Source organism: Dendrobates tinctorius, unplaced genomic scaffold, assembly GCF_039654945.1.
Source record: "Dendrobates tinctorius isolate UK_male_01 unplaced genomic scaffold, ASM3965494v1 ptg000184l, whole genome shotgun sequence".
In the NCBI taxonomy this organism is placed as follows: Eukaryota; Metazoa; Chordata; class Amphibia; order Anura; family Dendrobatidae; genus Dendrobates; species Dendrobates tinctorius.
This window is the reverse complement of record NW_027361851.1, coordinates 18842453-18860582: the sequence shown is the minus strand read 5'-3', so window position 1 is coordinate 18860582 and position 18130 is coordinate 18842453. Positions and strand designations below refer to the sequence as shown.

At 35.7% G+C, this 18130-nt stretch overlaps 11 non-coding genes across 11 annotated transcripts; all 11 read left to right on the top strand.

The window, feature by feature from the left end:
- Positions 1-905: 905 nt before the first annotated feature.
- Positions 906-988, top strand: TRNAL-UAG (transfer RNA leucine (anticodon UAG)). Its single transcript has one exon. It is a non-coding gene; the product is annotated as a tRNA-Leu (tRNA).
- An 835-nt stretch (positions 989-1823) lies between these two features.
- Positions 1824-1896, top strand: TRNAF-GAA (transfer RNA phenylalanine (anticodon GAA)). The gene has a single exon. It is a non-coding gene; the product is annotated as a tRNA-Phe (tRNA).
- Positions 1897-2889: 993 nt separating this feature from the next.
- On the top strand, positions 2890-2972 carry TRNAL-UAG (transfer RNA leucine (anticodon UAG)). The gene has a single exon. It is a non-coding gene; the product is annotated as a tRNA-Leu (tRNA).
- Positions 2973-4862: 1890 nt separating this feature from the next.
- Positions 4863-4945, top strand: TRNAL-UAG (transfer RNA leucine (anticodon UAG)). Its single transcript has one exon. It is a non-coding gene; the product is annotated as a tRNA-Leu (tRNA).
- Positions 4946-6835: 1890 nt separating this feature from the next.
- TRNAL-CAG (transfer RNA leucine (anticodon CAG)) lies at positions 6836-6918 on the top strand. Its single transcript has one exon. It is a non-coding gene; the product is annotated as a tRNA-Leu (tRNA).
- Positions 6919-7785: 867 nt separating this feature from the next.
- TRNAF-GAA (transfer RNA phenylalanine (anticodon GAA)) lies at positions 7786-7858 on the top strand. The gene has a single exon. It is a non-coding gene; the product is annotated as a tRNA-Phe (tRNA).
- A 995-nt stretch (positions 7859-8853) lies between these two features.
- TRNAL-UAG (transfer RNA leucine (anticodon UAG)) lies at positions 8854-8936 on the top strand. The gene has a single exon. It is a non-coding gene; the product is annotated as a tRNA-Leu (tRNA).
- Positions 8937-9771: 835 nt separating this feature from the next.
- TRNAF-GAA (transfer RNA phenylalanine (anticodon GAA)) lies at positions 9772-9844 on the top strand. The gene has a single exon. It is a non-coding gene; the product is annotated as a tRNA-Phe (tRNA).
- Positions 9845-10837: 993 nt separating this feature from the next.
- On the top strand, positions 10838-10920 carry TRNAL-UAG (transfer RNA leucine (anticodon UAG)). The gene has a single exon. It is a non-coding gene; the product is annotated as a tRNA-Leu (tRNA).
- A 1890-nt stretch (positions 10921-12810) lies between these two features.
- On the top strand, positions 12811-12893 carry TRNAL-UAG (transfer RNA leucine (anticodon UAG)). The gene has a single exon. It is a non-coding gene; the product is annotated as a tRNA-Leu (tRNA).
- A 3922-nt stretch (positions 12894-16815) lies between these two features.
- TRNAL-UAG (transfer RNA leucine (anticodon UAG)) lies at positions 16816-16898 on the top strand. Its single transcript has one exon. It is a non-coding gene; the product is annotated as a tRNA-Leu (tRNA).
- Positions 16899-18130: the final 1232 nt, after the last annotated feature.

The window sequence follows — 18130 nt, the reverse complement described above, 5'->3', positions numbered from 1 at the left end:
ATCTACAGAAAACAAAATGTTAAAAATTTGAGAAACGGTAACTTTTTCCTTTTGAACACATGAATGTTTTTTAGTAATTTTTCCTCTATTTTGTTTTATTTCAGATTGACTTAGCTGTAAGAGGATTAAAAGGTAACCTGATAGCTGAAACAGACAGCACTTATCAGACACTAGCTGAATGATTATAGTCAGCTTGTTTGACTTTGAAACACTGAGGCATTACTGAGACAAATGTCCTTAAAAAATATGCTGTGGACAAAGTCAAAAAGGCAAAAAACACAAGCTCCACACAGGTCCGTCATCTTTAATTTGAAATATAGGAGGTTTCTACTTTAATGGTGAGACAAAGCATCTACATATTTGACATTGCTCCAGTGAGTAGAGCCCACTTAAAAATGTATGGGTTGCTTGTCTCTGCAAGCAAAAGCTGGGCACTAAACTGGCATACTTGCAATGCTGGATGGTTCAGAGTGAAAACACCTATAGGCTGACAATAGTAATTGCAGGTGTTGATTAACTCATTGTGCAAAATAATTTCTAAAATGTGGTCACTTTGGGAGGTTTTCTGCTGTTTTGGTACTCTGCAAATTTCATCTGCAAGGTATTCCTGCAAAATCTGCATTGCAAAACCCAAATAGGGCTCTTCCTTTCAAAGCCCTGCTGTGTGGCCAAACAGTAGTTTCTGAAGAAATGTGGTGCATCACCGCATTTGTGAGAAATCTAACATTTCTAATATCCAAACAAAATAAATGGAGGTTTAAAAATTAATGCAGACGAAAAGTACGCATATAAAAAATGTTATTTATTGACTTTTTTGGGGTGGTGTGACAAGTTTTTAATCACAAGGAATGGTAACATTTCTGCTGACTAGCATGGAAGGAGTTAAGTTCCAATTGCATATCGAAGTCAAGATGGCCGAGTGGTCTAAGGCGCTGCGTTTAGGTTGCAGTTTCCCCTGGAGGCGTGGGTTCAAATCCCACTTCTGACATCAACATTTAATTTCAAGAAACTTTATCATCATGTAATGTGGTTTTGAAAAATTTCCTTAGAGTCTTTGGAGTGAATCTGAATTTGTCCTCTCAAAAAAGAACTCTAGGAACATCAAACAGATTTTTTGTGCATATGTCTGTTGTTCTTTTGGCACTAGAAAAATCCTTTGGACAGTCAATGAGGAGGGACTATTTCACCTCTTTGTGTTCTCTGTCCCTATTAGGGTAGGGAATCAACCTTCTACAGTGCTGTCATGAAATATATCTAGAAACGGATTTGCTGGTAAGTCTACTTTCATAGTTTTCACCTCATACATCAATAGACCATAACGATATTTAATAAACAAAAACTTAACAAGTAGGTAATCATAGTTTAAAAAATGTGAAATGCCCATGTCATTCTGACATGTTTCAGCACATTTTGGGACAAATGGTCTCACTTTTAACAATCAATAAAATATTTTCTCTAAATTTTTGTCTCTTTTTTGCTCCAATTGTTTGCATCTCATAAAAAATAAAACTTGATGTAACATTATGCATGCAAATTGTGTTTTATGTGCGACCATGACCTATTCTAGAAGCACAGGGTCAGAATTATACTGGTGCATGGAGACAAACTGAAAATGTAAAAATTCAATGGCAAAATTGCTGTCTTTTTCTACTCATTCACAAATAGTTAATGAATGTTATTAAATATGTACAGCAAAATGGAAGGCGTTTCAAATAGAAATCATGCTTCAAAAAACAGTCAAATGAAAAATTATAATATATCCCTCCAGGTGTGACACTTGACATTTGCAGAGTGTCAAACCCCCCAGAAAATGTATAGATATGGCCGAAATAGCTCAGTTGGGAGAGCGTTAGACTGAAGATCTAAAGGTCCCTGGTCCAATCCCGGGTTTCGGCAAAATGCTTTTTCTTCACCGTTTACATTTTAAGGAGATATTAAACAAAGCACATGGACTGATCATGATCAAAAGGCCTAAAAATCTTAACTATCTACAGAAAACAAAATGTTAAAAATTTGAGAAACGGTAACTTTTTCCTTTTGAACACATGAATGTTTTTTAGTAATTTTTCCTCTATTTTGTTTTATTTCAGATTGACTTAGCTGTAAGAGGATTAAAAGGTAACCTGATAGCAGAAACAGACAGCACTTATCAGACACTAGCTGAATGATTAGTCAGCTTGTTTGACTTTGAAACACTGAGGCATTACTGAGACAAATGTCCTTAAAAAATATACTGTGGACAAAGTCAAAAAGGCAAAAAACACAAGCTCCACACAGGTCCGTCATCTTTAATTTGAAATATAGGAGGTTTCTACTTTAATGGTGAGACAAAGCATCTACATATTTGACATTGCTCCAGTGAGTAGAGCCCACTTAAAAATGTATGGGTTGCTTGTCTCTGCAAGCAAAAGCTGGGCACTAAACTGGCATACTTGCAATGCTGGATGGTTCAGAGTGAAAACACCTATAGGCTGACAATAGTAATTGCAGGTGTTGATTAACTCATTGTGCAAAATAATTTCTAAAATGTGGTCACTTTGGGAGGTTTTCTGCTGTTTTGGTACTCTGCAAATTTCATCTGCAAGGTATTCCTGCAAAATCTGCATTGCAAAACCCAAATAGGGCTCTTCCTTTCAAAGCCCTGCTGTGTGGCCAAACAGTAGTTTCTGAAGAAATGTGGTGCATCACCGCATTTGTGAGAAATCTAACATTTCTAATATCCAAACAAAATAAATGGAGGTTTAAAAATTAATGCAGACGAAAAGTACGCATATAAAAAATGTTATTTATTGACTTTTTTGGGGTGGTGTGACAAGTTTTTAATCACAAGGAATGGTAACATTTCTGCTGACTAGCATGGAAGGAGTTAAGTTCCAATTACATATCGAAGTCAAGATGGCAGAGTGGTCTAAGGCGCTGCGTTTAGGTTGCAGTTTCCCCTGGAGGCGTGGGTTCAAATCCCACTTCTGACATCAACATTTAATTTCAAGAAATTTTATCTTCATGTAATGTGGTTTTGAAAAATTTCCTGAGAGTCTTTGGAGTGAATCTGAATTTGTCCTCTCAAAAAAGAACTCTAGGAACATCAAACAGATTTTTGTCCATATGTCTGTTGTTCTTTTGGCACTAGAAAAATCCTTTGGACAGTCAATGAGGAGGGACTATTTCACCTCTTTGTGTTCTCTGTCCCTATTAGGGTAGGGAATCAACCTTCTACAGTGCTGTCATGAAATATATCTAGAAACGGATTTGCTGGTAAGTCTACTTTCATAGTTTTCACCTCATACATCAATAGACCATAACGATATTTAATAAACAAAAACTTAACAAGTAGGTAATCATAGTTTAAAAAATGTGAAATGCCCATGTCATTCTGACATGTTTCAGCACATTTTGGGACAAATGGTCTCACTTTTAACAATCAATAAAATATTTTCTCTAAATTTTTGTCTCTTTTTTGCTCCAATTGTTTGCATCTCATAAAAAATAAAACTTGATGTAACATTATGCATGCAAATTGTGTTTTATGTGCGACCATGACCTATTCTAGAAGCACAGGGTCAGAATTATACTGGTGCATGGAGACAAACTGAAAATGTAAAAATTCAATGGCAAAATTGCTGTCTTTTTCTACTCATTCACAAATAGTTAATGAATGTTATTAAATATGTACAGCAAAATGGAAGGCGTTTCAAATAGAAATCATGCTTCAAAAAACAGTCAAATGAAAAATTATAATATATCCCTCCAGGTGTGACACTTGACATTTGCAGAGTGTCAAACCCCCCAGAAAATGTATAGATATGGCCGAAATAGCAAAGTTGGGAGAGCGTTAGACTGAAGATCTAAAGGTCCCGGGTTTCGGCAAAATGCTTTTTCTTCACCGTTTACATTTTAAGGAGATATTAAACAAAGCACATGGACTGATCATGATCAAAAGGCCTAAAAATCTTAACTATCTACAGAAAACAAAATGTTAAAAATTTGAGAAACGGTAACTTTTTCCTTTTGAACACATGAATGTTTTTTAGTAATTTTTCCTCTATTTTGTTTTATTTCAGATTGACTTAGCTGTAAGAGGATTAAAAGGTAACCTGATAGCTGAAACAGACAGCACTTATCAGACACTAGCTGAATGATTATAGTCAGCTTGTTTGACTTTGAAACACTGAGGCATTACTGAGACAAATGTCCTTAAAAAATATGCTGTGGACAAAGTCAAAAAGGCAAAAAACACAAGCTCCACACAGGTCCGTCATCTTTAATTTGAAATATAGGAGGTTTCTACTTTAATGGTGAGACAAAGCATCTACATATTTGACATTGCTCCAGTGAGTAGAGCCCACTTAAAAATGTATGGGTTGCTTGTCTCTGCAAGCAAAAGCTGGGCACTAAACTGGCATACTTGCAATGCTGGATGGTTCAGAGTGAAAACACCTATAGGCTGACAATAGTAATTGCAGGTGTTGATTAACTCATTGTGCAAAATAATTTCTAAAATGTGGTCACTTTGGGAGGTTTTCTGCTGTTTTGGTACTCTGCAAATTTCATCTGCAAGGTATTCCTGCAAAATCTGCATTGCAAAACCCAAATAGGGCTCTTCCTTTCAAAGCCCTGCTGTGTGGCCAAACAGTAGTTTCTGAAGAAATGTGGTGCATCACCGCATTTGTGAGAAATCTAACATTTCTAATATCCAAACAAAATAAATGGAGGTTTAAAAATTAATGCAGACGAAAAGTACGCATATAAAAAATGTTATTTATTGACTTTTTTGGGGTGGTGTGACAAGTTTTTAATCACAAGGAATGGTAACATTTCTGCTGACTAGCATGGAAGGAGTTAAGTTCCAATTACATATCGAAGTCAAGATGGCAGAGTGGTCTAAGGCGCTGCGTTTAGGTTGCAGTTTCCCCTGGAGGCGTGGGTTCAAATCCCACTTCTGACATCAACATTTAATTTCAAGAAATTTTATCTTCATGTAATGTGGTTTTGAAAAATTTCCTGAGAGTCTTTGGAGTGAATCTGAATTTGTCCTCTCAAAAAAGAACTCTAGGAACATCAAACAGATTTTTGTCCATATGTCTGTTGTTCTTTTGGCACTAGAAAAATCCTTTGGACAGTCAATGAGGAGGGACTATTTCACCTCTTTGTGTTCTCTGTCCCTATTAGGGTAGGGAATCAACCTTCTACAGTGCTGTCATGAAATATATCTAGAAACGGATTTGCTGGTAAGTCTACTTTCATAGTTTTCACCTCATAAATCAATAGACCATAACGATATTTAATAAACAAAAACTTAACAAGTAGGTAATCATAGTTTAAAAAATGTGAAATGCCCATGTCATTCTGACATGTTTCAGCACATTTTGGGACAAATGGTCTCACTTTTAACAATCAATAAAATATTTTCTCTAAATTTTTGTCTCTTTTTTGCTCCAATTGTTTGCATCTCATAAAAAATAAAACTTGATGTAACATTATGCATGCAAATTGTGTTTTATGTGCGACCATGACCTATTCTAGAAGCACAGGGTCAGAATTATACTGGTGCATGGAGACAAACTGAAAATGTAAAAATTCAATGGCAAAATTGCTGTCTTTTTCTACTCATTCACAAATAGTTAATGAATGTTATTAAATATGTACAGCAAAATGGAAGGCGTTTCAAATAGAAATCATGCTTCAAAAAACAGTCAAATGAAAAATTATAATATATCCCTCCAGGTGTGACACTTGACATTTGCAGAGTGTCAAACCCCCCAGAAAATGTATAGATATGGCCGAAATAGCAAAGTTGGGAGAGCGTTAGACTGAAGATCTAAAGGTCCCGGGTTTCGGCAAAATGCTTTTTCTTCACCGTTTGCATTTTAAGGAGATATTAAACAAAGCACATGGACTGATCATGATCAAAAGGCCTAAAAATCTTAACTATCTACAGAAAACAAAATGTTAAAAATTTGAGAAACGGTAACTTTTTCCTTTTGAACACATGAATGTTTTTTAGTAATTTTTCCTCTATTTTGTTTTATTTCAGATTGACTTAGCTGTAAGAGGATTAAAAGGTAACCTGATAGCTGAAACAGACAGCACTTATCAGACACTAGCTGAATGATTATAGTCAGCTTGTTTGACTTTGAAACACTGAGGCATTACTGAGACAAATGTCCTTAAAAAATATGCTGTGGACAAAGTCAAAAAGGCAAAAAACACAAGCTCCACACAGGTCCGTCATCTTTAATTTGAAATATAGGAGGTTTCTACTTTAATGGTGAGACAAAGCATCTACATATTTGACATTGCTCCAGTGAGTAGAGCCCACTTAAAAATGTATGGGTTGCTTGTCTCTGCAAGCAAAAGCTGGGCACTAAACTGGCATACTTGCAATGCTGGATGGTTCAGAGTGAAAACACCTATAGGCTGACAATAGTAATTGCAGGTGTTGATTAACTCATTGTGCAAAATAATTTCTAAAATGTGGTCACTTTGGGAGGTTTTCTGCTGTTTTGGTACTCTGCAAATTTCATCTGCAAGGTATTCCTGCAAAATCTGCATTGCAAAACCCAAATAGGGCTCTTCCTTTCAAAGCCCTGCTGTGTGGCCAAACAGTAGTTTCTGAAGAAATGTGGTGCATCACCGCATTTGTGAGAAATCTAACATTTCTAATATCCAAACAAAATAAATGGAGGTTTAAAAATTAATGCAGACGAAAAGTACGCATATAAAAAATGTTATTTATTGACTTTTTTGGGGTGGTGTGACAAGTTTTTAATCACAAGGGATGGTAACATTTCTGCTGACTAGCATGGAAGGAGTTAAGTTCCAATTGCATATCGAAGTCAGGATGGCCGAGCGGTCTAAGGCGCTGCGTTCAGGTCGCAGTCTTCCCTGGAGGCGTGGGTTCAAATCCCACTTCTGACATCAACATTTAATTTCAAGAAACTTTATCTTCATTTATTGATTAGATGAGGTCAAACAAAACTTAGTAATGTGGTTTTGAAAAATTTCCTGAGAGTCTTTGGAGTGAATCTGAATTTGTCCTCTCAAAAAAGAACTCTAGGAACATCAAACAGGTTATTTTGTGCATATGTCTGTTGTTCTTTTGGCACTAGAAAAATCCTTTGGACAGTCAATGAGGAGGGACTATTTCACCTCTTTGTGTTCTCTGTCCCTATTAGGGTAGGGAATCAACCTTCTACAGTGCTGTCATGAAATATATCTAGAAACGGATTTGCTGGTAAGTCTACTTTCATAGTTTTCACCTCATACATCAATAGACCATAACGATACTTAATTAACAAAAACTTAACAAGTAGGTAATCATAGTTTAAAAAATGTGAAATGCCCATGTCCTTCTGACATGTTTCAGCACATTTTGGGACAAATGGTCTCACTTTTAACAATCAATAAAATATTTTCTCTAAATTTTTGTCTCTTTTTTGCTCCAATTGTTTGCATCTCATAAAAAATAAAACTTGATGTAACATTATGCATGCAAATTGTGTTTTATGTGCGACCATGACCTATTCTAGAAGCACAGGGTCAGAATTATACTGGTGCATGGAGACAAACTGAAAATGTAAAAATTCAATGGCAAAATTGCTGTCTTTTTCTACTCATTCACAAATAGTTAATGAATGTTATTAAATATGTACAGCAAAATGGAAGGCGTTTCAAATAGAAATCATGCTTCAAAAAACAGTCAAATGAAAAATTATAATATATCCCTCCAGGTGTGACACTTGACATTTGCAGAGTGTCAAACCCCCCAGAAAATGTATAGATATGGCCGAAATAGCTCAGTTGGGAGAGCGTTAGACTGAAGATCTAAAGGTCCCTGGTCCAATCCCGGGTTTCGGCAAAATGCTTTTTCTTCACCGTTTACATTTTAAGGAGATATTAAACAAAGCACATGGACTGATCATGATCAAAAGGCCTAAAAATCTTAACTATCTACAGAAAACAAAATGTTAAAAATTTGAGAAACGGTAACTTTTTCCTTTTGAACACATGAATGTTTTTTAGTAATTTTTCCTCTATTTTGTTTTATTTCAGATTGACTTAGCTGTAAGAGGATTAAAAGGTAACCTGATAGCTGAAACAGACAGCACTTATCAGACACTAGCTGAATGATTATAGTCAGCTTGTTTGACTTTGAAACACTGAGGCATTACTGAGACAAATGTCCTTAAAAAATATGCTGTGGACAAAGTCAAAAAGGCAAAAAACACAAGCTCCACACAGGTCCGTCATCTTTAATTTGAAATATAGGAGGTTTCTACTTTAATGGTGAGACAAAGCATCTACATATTTGACATTGCTCCAGTGAGTAGAGCCCACTTAAAAATGTATGGGTTGCTTGTCTCTGCAAGCAAAAGCTGGGCACTAAACTGGCATACTTGCAATGCTGGATGGTTCAGAGTGAAAACACCTATAGGCTGACAATAGTAATTGCAGGTGTTGATTAACTCATTGTGCAAAATAATTTCTAAAATGTGGTCACTTTGGGAGGTTTTCTGCTGTTTTGGTACTCTGCAAATTTCATCTGCAAGGTATTCCTGCAAAATCTGCATTGCAAAACCCAAATAGGGCTCTTCCTTTCAAAGCCCTGCTGTGTGGCCAAACAGTAGTTTCTGAAGAAATGTGGTGCATCACCGCATTTGTGAGAAATCTAACATTTCTAATATCCAAACAAAATAAATGGAGGTTTAAAAATTAATGCAGACGAAAAGTACGCATATAAAAAATGTTATTTATTGACTTTTTTGGGGTGGTGTGACAAGTTTTTAATCACAAGGAATGGTAACATTTCTGCTGACTAGCATGGAAGGAGTTAAGTTCCAATTGCATATCGAAGTCAAGATGGCCGAGTGGTCTAAGGCGCTGCGTTTAGGTTGCAGTTTCCCCTGGAGGCGTGGGTTCAAATCCCACTTCTGACATCAACATTTAATTTCAAGAAACTTTATCATCATGTAATGTGGTTTTGAAAAATTTCCTTAGAGTCTTTGGAGTGAATCTGAATTTGTCCTCTCAAAAAAGAACTCTAGGAACATCAAACAGATTTTTTGTGCATATGTCTGTTGTTCTTTTGGCACTAGAAAAATCCTTTGGACAGTCAATGAGGAGGGACTATTTCACCTCTTTGTGTTCTCTGTCCCTATTAGGGTAGGGAATCAACCTTCTACAGTGCTGTCATGAAATATATCTAGAAACGGATTTGCTGGTAAGTCTACTTTCATAGTTTTCACCTCATACATCAATAGACCATAACGATATTTAATAAACAAAAACTTAACAAGTAGGTAATCATAGTTTAAAAAATGTGAAATGCCCATGTCATTCTGACATGTTTCAGCACATTTTGGGACAAATGGTCTCACTTTTAACAATCAATAAAATATTTTCTCTAAATTTTTGTCTCTTTTTTGCTCCAATTGTTTGCATCTCATAAAAAATAAAACTTGATGTAACATTATGCATGCAAATTGTGTTTTATGTGCGACCATGACCTATTCTAGAAGCACAGGGTCAGAATTATACTGGTGCATGGAGACAAACTGAAAATGTAAAAATTCAATGGCAAAATTGCTGTCTTTTTCTACTCATTCACAAATAGTTAATGAATGTTATTAAATATGTACAGCAAAATGGAAGGCGTTTCAAATAGAAATCATGCTTCAAAAAACAGTCAAATGAAAAATTATAATATATCCCTCCAGGTGTGACACTTGACATTTGCAGAGTGTCAAACCCCCCAGAAAATGTATAGATATGGCCGAAATAGCTCAGTTGGGAGAGCGTTAGACTGAAGATCTAAAGGTCCCTGGTCCAATCCCGGGTTTCGGCAAAATGCTTTTTCTTCACCGTTTACATTTTAAGGAGATATTAAACAAAGCACATGGACTGATCATGATCAAAAGGCCTAAAAATCTTAACTATCTACAGAAAACAAAATGTTAAAAATTTGAGAAACGGTAACTTTTTCCTTTTGAACACATGAATGTTTTTTAGTAATTTTTCCTCTATTTTGTTTTATTTCAGATTGACTTAGCTGTAAGAGGATTAAAAGGTAACCTGATAGCAGAAACAGACAGCACTTATCAGACACTAGCTGAATGATTAGTCAGCTTGTTTGACTTTGAAACACTGAGGCATTACTGAGACAAATGTCCTTAAAAAATATACTGTGGACAAAGTCAAAAAGGCAAAAAACACAAGCTCCACACAGGTCCGTCATCTTTAATTTGAAATATAGGAGGTTTCTACTTTAATGGTGAGACAAAGCATCTACATATTTGACATTGCTCCAGTGAGTAGAGCCCACTTAAAAATGTATGGGTTGCTTGTCTCTGCAAGCAAAAGCTGGGCACTAAACTGGCATACTTGCAATGCTGGATGGTTCAGAGTGAAAACACCTATAGGCTGACAATAGTAATTGCAGGTGTTGATTAACTCATTGTGCAAAATAATTTCTAAAATGTGGTCACTTTGGGAGGTTTTCTGCTGTTTTGGTACTCTGCAAATTTCATCTGCAAGGTATTCCTGCAAAATCTGCATTGCAAAACCCAAATAGGGCTCTTCCTTTCAAAGCCCTGCTGTGTGGCCAAACAGTAGTTTCTGAAGAAATGTGGTGCATCACCGCATTTGTGAGAAATCTAACATTTCTAATATCCAAACAAAATAAATGGAGGTTTAAAAATTAATGCAGACGAAAAGTACGCATATAAAAAATGTTATTTATTGACTTTTTTGGGGTGGTGTGACAAGTTTTTAATCACAAGGAATGGTAACATTTCTGCTGACTAGCATGGAAGGAGTTAAGTTCCAATTACATATCGAAGTCAAGATGGCAGAGTGGTCTAAGGCGCTGCGTTTAGGTTGCAGTTTCCCCTGGAGGCGTGGGTTCAAATCCCACTTCTGACATCAACATTTAATTTCAAGAAATTTTATCTTCATGTAATGTGGTTTTGAAAAATTTCCTGAGAGTCTTTGGAGTGAATCTGAATTTGTCCTCTCAAAAAAGAACTCTAGGAACATCAAACAGATTTTTGTCCATATGTCTGTTGTTCTTTTGGCACTAGAAAAATCCTTTGGACAGTCAATGAGGAGGGACTATTTCACCTCTTTGTGTTCTCTGTCCCTATTAGGGTAGGGAATCAACCTTCTACAGTGCTGTCATGAAATATATCTAGAAACGGATTTGCTGGTAAGTCTACTTTCATAGTTTTCACCTCATACATCAATAGACCATAACGATATTTAATAAACAAAAACTTAACAAGTAGGTAATCATAGTTTAAAAAATGTGAAATGCCCATGTCATTCTGACATGTTTCAGCACATTTTGGGACAAATGGTCTCACTTTTAACAATCAATAAAATATTTTCTCTAAATTTTTGTCTCTTTTTTGCTCCAATTGTTTGCATCTCATAAAAAATAAAACTTGATGTAACATTATGCATGCAAATTGTGTTTTATGTGCGACCATGACCTATTCTAGAAGCACAGGGTCAGAATTATACTGGTGCATGGAGACAAACTGAAAATGTAAAAATTCAATGGCAAAATTGCTGTCTTTTTCTACTCATTCACAAATAGTTAATGAATGTTATTAAATATGTACAGCAAAATGGAAGGCGTTTCAAATAGAAATCATGCTTCAAAAAACAGTCAAATGAAAAATTATAATATATCCCTCCAGGTGTGACACTTGACATTTGCAGAGTGTCAAACCCCCCAGAAAATGTATAGATATGGCCGAAATAGCAAAGTTGGGAGAGCGTTAGACTGAAGATCTAAAGGTCCCGGGTTTCGGCAAAATGCTTTTTCTTCACCGTTTACATTTTAAGGAGATATTAAACAAAGCACATGGACTGATCATGATCAAAAGGCCTAAAAATCTTAACTATCTACAGAAAACAAAATGTTAAAAATTTGAGAAACGGTAACTTTTTCCTTTTGAACACATGAATGTTTTTTAGTAATTTTTCCTCTATTTTGTTTTATTTCAGATTGACTTAGCTGTAAGAGGATTAAAAGGTAACCTGATAGCTGAAACAGACAGCACTTATCAGACACTAGCTGAATGATTATAGTCAGCTTGTTTGACTTTGAAACACTGAGGCATTACTGAGACAAATGTCCTTAAAAAATATGCTGTGGACAAAGTCAAAAAGGCAAAAAACACAAGCTCCACACAGGTCCGTCATCTTTAATTTGAAATATAGGAGGTTTCTACTTTAATGGTGAGACAAAGCATCTACATATTTGACATTGCTCCAGTGAGTAGAGCCCACTTAAAAATGTATGGGTTGCTTGTCTCTGCAAGCAAAAGCTGGGCACTAAACTGGCATACTTGCAATGCTGGATGGTTCAGAGTGAAAACACCTATAGGCTGACAATAGTAATTGCAGGTGTTGATTAACTCATTGTGCAAAATAATTTCTAAAATGTGGTCACTTTGGGAGGTTTTCTGCTGTTTTGGTACTCTGCAAATTTCATCTGCAAGGTATTCCTGCAAAATCTGCATTGCAAAACCCAAATAGGGCTCTTCCTTTCAAAGCCCTGCTGTGTGGCCAAACAGTAGTTTCTGAAGAAATGTGGTGCATCACCGCATTTGTGAGAAATCTAACATTTCTAATATCCAAACAAAATAAATGGAGGTTTAAAAATTAATGCAGACGAAAAGTACGCATATAAAAAATGTTATTTATTGACTTTTTTGGGGTGGTGTGACAAGTTTTTAATCACAAGGAATGGTAACATTTCTGCTGACTAGCATGGAAGGAGTTAAGTTCCAATTACATATCGAAGTCAAGATGGCAGAGTGGTCTAAGGCGCTGCGTTTAGGTTGCAGTTTCCCCTGGAGGCGTGGGTTCAAATCCCACTTCTGACATCAACATTTAATTTCAAGAAATTTTATCTTCATGTAATGTGGTTTTGAAAAATTTCCTGAGAGTCTTTGGAGTGAATCTGAATTTGTCCTCTCAAAAAAGAACTCTAGGAACATCAAACAGATTTTTGTCCATATGTCTGTTGTTCTTTTGGCACTAGAAAAATCCTTTGGACAGTCAATGAGGAGGGACTATTTCACCTCTTTGTGTTCTCTGTCCCTATTAGGGTAGGGAATCAACCTTCTACAGTGCTGTCATGAAATATATCTAGAAACGGATTTGCTGGTAAGTCTACTTTCATAGTTTTCACCTCATAAATCAATAGACCATAACGATATTTAATAAACAAAAACTTAACAAGTAGGTAATCATAGTTTAAAAAATGTGAAATGCCCATGTCATTCTGACATGTTTCAGCACATTTTGGGACAAATGGTCTCACTTTTAACAATCAATAAAATATTTTCTCTAAATTTTTGTCTCTTTTTTGCTCCAATTGTTTGCATCTCATAAAAAATAAAACTTGATGTAACATTATGCATGCAAATTGTGTTTTATGTGCGACCATGACCTATTCTAGAAGCACAGGGTCAGAATTATACTGGTGCATGGAGACAAACTGAAAATGTAAAAATTCAATGGCAAAATTGCTGTCTTTTTCTACTCATTCACAAATAGTTAATGAATGTTATTAAATATGTACAGCAAAATGGAAGGCGTTTCAAATAGAAATCATGCTTCAAAAAACAGTCAAATGAAAAATTATAATATATCCCTCCAGGTGTGACACTTGACATTTGCAGAGTGTCAAACCCCCCAGAAAATGTATAGATATGGCCGAAATAGCAAAGTTGGGAGAGCGTTAGACTGAAGATCTAAAGGTCCCGGGTTTCGGCAAAATGCTTTTTCTTCACCGTTTGCATTTTAAGGAGATATTAAACAAAGCACATGGACTGATCATGATCAAAAGGCCTAAAAATCTTAACTATCTACAGAAAACAAAATGTTAAAAATTTGAGAAACGGTAACTTTTTCCTTTTGAACACATGAATGTTTTTTAGTAATTTTTCCTCTATTTTGTTTTATTTCAGATTGACTTAGCTGTAAGAGGATTAAAAGGTAACCTGATAGCTGAAACAGACAGCACTTATCAGACACTAGCTGAATGATTATAGTCAGCTTGTTTGACTTTGAAACACTGAGGCATTACTGAGACAAATGTCCTTAAAAAATATGCTGTGGACAAAGTCAAAAAGGCAAAAAACACAAGCTCCACACAGGTCCGTCATCTTTAATTTGAAATATAGGAGGTTTCTACTTTAATGGTGAGACAAAGCATCTACATATTTGACATTGCTCCAGTGAGTAGAGCCCACTTAAAAATGTATGGGTTGCTTGTCTCTGCAAGCAAAAGCTGGGCACTAAACTGGCATACTTGCAATGCTGGATGGTTCAGAGTGAAAACACCTATAGGCTGACAATAGTAATTGCAGGTGTTGATTAACTCATTGTGCAAAATAATTTCTAAAATGTGGTCACTTTGGGAGGTTTTCTGCTGTTTTGGTACTCTGCAAATTTCATCTGCAAGGTATTCCTGCAAAATCTGCATTGCAAAACCCAAATAGGGCTCTTCCTTTCAAAGCCCTGCTGTGTGGCCAAACAGTAGTTTCTGAAGAAATGTGGTGCATCACCGCATTTGTGAGAAATCTAACATTTCTAATATCCAAACAAAATAAATGGAGGTTTAAAAATTAATGCAGACGAAAAGTACGCATATAAAAAATGTTATTTATTGACTTTTTTGGGGTGGTGTGACAAGTTTTTAATCACAAGGAATGGTAACATTTCTGCTGACTAGCATGGAAGGAGTTAAGTTCCAATTGCATATCGAAGCTGTCTAAGGCGAGCGGTCTAATACCGAGCGTTCTAAGGCGCTGCGTTCAGGTCGCAGTCTCCCCTGGAGGCGTGGGTTCAAATCCCACTTCTGACATCAATATTTAATTTCAAGAAACTTTATCTTCATTTATTGATTAGATGAGGTCAAACAAAACTTAGTAATGTGGTTTAGAAAAATTTCCTGAGAGTCTTTGGAGTGAATCTGAATTTGTCCTCTCAAAAAAGAACTCTAGGAACATCAAACAGATTTTTTGTGCATATGTCTGTTGTTCTTTTGGCACTAGAAAAATCCTTTGGACAGTCAATGAGGAGGGACTATTTCACCTCTTTGTGTTCTCTGTCCCTATTAGGGTAGGGAATCAACCTTCTACAGCGCTGTCATGAAATATATCTAGAAACGGATTTGCTGGTAAGTCTACTTTCATAGTTTTCACCTCATACATCAATAGACCATAACGATACTTAATAAACAAAAACTTAACAAGTAGGTAATCATAGTTTAAAAAATGTGAAATGCCCATGTCATTCTGACATGTTTCAGCACATTTTGGGACAAATGGTCTCACTTTTAACAATCAATAAAATATTTTCTCTAAATTTTTGTCTCTTTTTTGCTCCAATTGTTTGCATCTCATAAAAAATAAAACTTGATGTAACATTATGCATGCAAATTGTGTTTTATGTGCGACCATGACCTATTCTAGAAGCACAGGGTCAGAATTATACTGGTGCATGGAGACAAACTGAAAATGTAAAAATTCAATGGCAAAATTGCTGTCTTTTTCTACTCATTCACAAATAGTTAATGAATGTTATTAAATATGTACAGCAAAATGGAAGGCGTTTCAAATAGAAATCATGCTTCAAAAAACAGTCAAATGAAAAATTATAATATATCCCTCCAGGTGTGACACTTGACATTTGCAGAGTGTCAAACCCCCCAGAAAATGTATAGATATGGCCGAAATAGCTCAGTTGGGAGAGCGTTAGACTGAAGATCTAAAGGTCCCTAGTCCAATCCCGGGTTTCGGCAAAATGCTTTTTCTTCACCGCTTACATTTTAAGGAGATATTAAACAAAGCACATGGACTGATCATGATCAAAAGGCCTAAAAATCTTAACTATCTACAGAAAACAAAATGTTAAAAATTTGAGAAACGGTAACTTTTTCCTTTTGAACACATGAATGTTTTTTAGTAATTTTTCCTCTATTTTGTTTTATTTCAGATTGACTTAGCTGTAAGAGGATTAAAAGGTAACCTGATAGCTGAAACAGACAGCACTTATCAGACACTAGCTGAATGATTATAGTCAGCTTGTTTGACTTTGAAACACTGAGGCATTACTGAGACAAATGTCCTTAAAAAATATGCTGTGGACAAAGTCAAAAAGGCAAAAAACACAAGCTCCACACAGGTCCGTCATCTTTAATTTGAAATATAGGAGGTTTCTACTTTAATGGTGAGACAAAGCATCTACATATTTGACATTGCTCCAGTGAGTAGAGCCCACTTAAAAATGTATGGGTTGCTTGTCTCTGCAAGCAAAAGCTGGGCACTAAACTGGCATACTTGCAATGCTGGATGGTTCAGAGTGAAAACACCTATAGGCTGACAATAGTAATTGCAGGTGTTGATTAACTCATTGTGCAAAATAATTTCTAAAATGTGGTCACTTTGGGAGGTTTTCTGCTGTTTTGGTACTCTGCAAATTTCATCTGCAAGGTATTCCTGCAAAATCTGCATTGCAAAACCCAAATAGGGCTCTTCCTTTCAAAGCCCTGCTGTGTGGCCAAACAGTAGTTTCTGAAGAAATGTGGTGCATCACCGCATTTGTGAGAAATCTAACATTTCTAATATCCAAACAAAATAAATGGAGGTTTAAAAATTAATGCAGACGAAAAGTACGCATATAAAAAATGTTATTTATTGACTTTTTTGGGGTGGTGTGACAAGTTTTTAATCACAAGGAATGGTAACATTTCTGCTGACTAGCATGGAAGGAGTTAAGTTCCAATTGCATATCGAAGTCAAGATGGCCGAGTGGTCTAAGGCGCTGCGTTTAGGTTGCAGTTTCCCCTGGAGGCGTGGGTTCAAATCCCACTTCTGACATCAACATTTAATTTCAAGAAACTTTATCTTCATGTAATGTGGTTTTGAAAAATTTCCTGAGAGTCTTTGGAGTGAATCTGAATTTGTCCTCTCAAAAAAGAACTCTAGGAACATCAAACAGATTTTTTGTGCATATGTCTGTTGTTCTTTTGGCACTAGAAAAATCCTTTGGACAGTCAATGAGGAGGGACTATTTCACCTCTTTGTGTTCTCTGTCCCTATTAGGGTAGGGAATCAACCTTCTACAGTGCTGTCATGAAATATATCTAGAAACGGATTTGCTGGTAAGTCTACTTTCATAGTTTTCACCTCACACATCAATAGACCATAACGATATTTAATAAACAAAAACTTAACAAGTAGGTAATCATAGTTTAAAAAATGTGAAATGCCCATGTCATTCTGACATGTTTCAGCACATTTTGGGACAAATGGTCTCACTTTTAACAATCAATAAAATATTTTCTCTAAATTTTTGTCTCTTTTTTGCTCCAATTGTTTGCATCTCATAAAAAATAAAACTTGATGTAACATTATGCATGCAAATTGTGTTTTATGTGCGACCATGACCTATTCTAGAAGCACAGGGTCAGAATTATACTGGTGCATGGAGACAAACTGAAAATGTAAAAATTCAATGGCAAAATTGCTGTCTTTTTCTACTCATTCACAAATAGTTAATGAATGTTATTAAATATGTACAGCAAAATGGAAGGCGTTTCAAATAGAAATCATGCTTCAAAAAACAGTCAAATGAAAAATTATAATATATCCCTCCAGGTGTGACACTTGACATTTGCAGAGTGTCAAACCCCCCAGAAAATGTATAGATATGGCCGAAATAGCTCAGTTGGGAGAGCGTTAGACTGAAGATCTAAAGGTCCCTAGTCCAATCCCGGGTTTCGGCAAAATGCTTTTTCTTCACCGCTTACATTTTAAGGAGATATTAAACAAAGCACATGGACTGATCATGATCAAAAGGCCTAAAAATCTTAACTATCTACAGAAAACAAAATGTTAAAAATTTGAGAAACGGTAACTTTTTCCTTTTGAACACATGAATGTTTTTTAGTAATTTTTCCTCTATTTTGTTTTATTTCAGATTGACTTAGCTGTAAGAGGATTAAAAGGTAACCTGATAGCTGAAACAGACAGCACTTATCAGACACTAGCTGAATGATTATAGTCAGCTTGTTTGACTTTGAAACACTGAGGCATTACTGAGACAAATG